This window comes from Etheostoma spectabile, chromosome 6, assembly GCF_008692095.1.
Source record: "Etheostoma spectabile isolate EspeVRDwgs_2016 chromosome 6, UIUC_Espe_1.0, whole genome shotgun sequence".
Lineage (NCBI taxonomy): Eukaryota > Metazoa > Chordata > Actinopteri > Perciformes > Percidae > Etheostoma > Etheostoma spectabile.
Window position 1 is genome coordinate 31368084 of NC_045738.1, and position 3050 is coordinate 31371133.

The following is a 3050-nucleotide window of genomic DNA, read 5'->3' on the forward strand; positions in this document are numbered from 1 at the left end:
TAAAATTGAATTGAATTGAATTGAAATGTATAAAATACCTTATTAGAAAGACTACACACTTCAGCGTTGCATGGATGACGTCTTGCTGAAGCTACGATGTCTCTGTGTATCGCATCGGGATGTAACCTTACTCAAAAGAGCAGAAGACACAGGTCCTGGTCTTTTGCTTATTTGCTGAAAAAACCACATCAGGTAAGGTAACGTTACGTGTGTGGTGGAACAGAGCTAAGCGAGCCAGCTAGCCAGCTAGCAAGTGGAGCATCAAGCTAGGTGACGTAAATGTGTGAGACGAGACATGTAGTTCACCGAGGGGTTGCACACAAGACTAATGGTACTATGACAAACATATGGCTAACTGAGACTTTCTTAAATTGACGAACATCATATTTGTAATCTATGGCTCAATTCAAACGGAATCAACAAAAAAATGTGCCTCTTCCCACTACCGTTGGTATTTTTTCTCGAATTAAGGACCCATGAGGTTCACCGGGAGGGTCGTGACTTCAGCTTCAGTTTTCAATGGGAAAAATGTTTTTCAAAAAACATATTCCCATTGAAAACGTCATCATTCACATCACTTTATGTTATATTCAATGATGGGTAACTGGGGCTGGATTTTGCTAACGGAGTTTCCCAGTTGGTGACGCGTTGTTGACAGCTGGCGTACAGAAACACGGCCGTCGATCGTTGAAATGTGTTGAATCGATAGAAATCTTTTCAAATTATAGAAAATTCACGCATACATGGAATATATTTTACAATGTCTACAATGTGCTATCGATTTAGGTTGTCGTCGTCCACTGGTTTCAACAGGGTAACTTAAATTAGTTAGCTATTAGCAATTAGCTACAGCCAGTTACAAGTAAACCAATTCAAGTTAAGTAGACCTATGTTTTGAGTTCTTGTACAAACTGTAGTGAGGAAAGTAATGCGTCATTGAAGAGCTTTGGGGTGTCCTTTGTCATTGTGGCCTCCATGTTTTCACACACACAATGCTCTAGGCTGAGCCAAACAGTTGGTGGCAGTGATGCAACAAGTTGTTATGCCAAACGCCAACATAGCAGAAAAGAAGAACACGCATCCCGACCACGTGAGCGCTGGCAGTCGGAAAAACAACGAAATCATGGGGGTGGTCCCAGGGTTTGTTCAGGACGCCCCCCCCCCCTGCAGGTTTTCACGTCAGCTTTTGGTATCGCCTAAGCTTGCTTTGAATCTCAATGGAGGTGATACTAAAAATAGTACCCGTTGGCTAGTACAAGAGACTTTTTTAGTAATGGAAACCCAAAAAAGGCGAGTAAAGTCGAGGCGAGTCGAGCAGGTACCTTTTAATGGAAAAAGGCCTCAAGTCACCACCAAGACCAGAGTGTATCTGGACAAGACCAAGACTTTGAGGGGTTAAGTCTGAGTCAACGGAAACACACAGCATATAGGCTACACAACTAGCTACGATGCATATGTTGCTACATCCCTTTGGGTGAGGGGTGAAGAGACTTCTAGAGAGTTTTGGTACAGAAGCAGATTGATAACCATTAGCTAGCTAGCTTTGCTAGCATCACTTACACTCAGCTTACCTTTCTTTATGCTTTGTTACTTGGAGCAGATTACTGAATGTACACACTGTGTTTTTATAAATATAAAATGCTTTTACCAACAATTTGGCTCCCAGACAGCCAGAGCTTCTTTCCCCTGCACCTAGATTCACTTTGGGAGTGTGTGTTAAGCGGACGGGGAGCGGGGGTTAACAGTGACACATTTCCGACTAGAAATAAGTCAAGTAAATGGTTGCAATGCCGGTTTACGTCCAATCACAGTAATGATGTCAACATATAAATCAGACGATACACACAAAGCTTAGCGATATCCCTGCAGCTGTGGTCTTGACCAGTCTTGAAATAAAATCCAGAGTCCTCTTTGTCCGAGACTGAGACGAGACCGAGTAAAGACCTTTGAAAAGTGGTCTTGAGACTCGAGTACTACAACACTGCCTGGGAATAATTCACATGATAAAGGGGCGTGTGATTTCAAGTATTCCACATGAGAAATCTCACACCACGTGTGAAAACACTTTTCATGTTTAACATCAGAGGTGAGACATTTGACATTTGGTAAATTCACAGCGGCTCTGGCATGAATTCCCATGCAAACGTGTTTTTGTGCACATTTATTAATTGTAAAGCCCTCAAGATGTTACACAAGTTTCTTACAAAAACGTTTTACAGTCATCACCACGATATTCACACAAAGGAGAATTTCCATTACGGCTGTTACGAGATTTGATGTTCAATTTGGTGGATTTTAGATATATATTTTTTGTTTGTTGTTGCTGTAAGCACACTGAAATTTGCACAGGTTACGTGTGGCTGCACTGGCAAATAAAGAACGCTGATGGAAAGCGATACGGCAGAGTCTCCCATGAAGCCTGTAGATTGTGGGTGTGTGGGGGTCAGAGATGAGGGCCGGTCATCTCTCAGCCTGATGGGCGTCTGCTGTTTGCTTTAGTCCGGTCGGTGTGCAGCGCTGTGGGACTCTCCCAGGCCTGGCCTTTTCCCTCCATGCTAAAAGCCTTTCATCATGGTAGTTATTCCTCACTTTAGCTCTTCTTTTAGCAGCTTCTCTCCTCTCAAAGGGTTTTTCACTCACCGTCAACGAGGCTGAAATAACTCTGCCCATTCGGTACAAACACCGTTGCCCAGAAACCCCGCGAGGAAGCAAGTGGCAATGTCAACAGCAAGGCAGGCTGGGTAGGGCTCCAGGGTTAGGCCAGTATAATGAATTAGGTGCACATATCAGCCTTTCATTAGGAATACAAATATCTGGCTCTGTCACATTTAAAATAAATATATTAAAGCTACATTGTGGAACTATTTTACCTTAAAAAACAGCTTTAAAATCATGTTGATGCTACACTGGTCTATATCGCCGACGATTAATTAATTAATTTAGGGGATTGCTCCTGTGCTCCAGTGCTTGTGCTCCTGGTGACGCTGAGCACTGGACGGAGCAATGGTGCCTCTCCAAAATAGCCTTGGATATATATATATATATATATA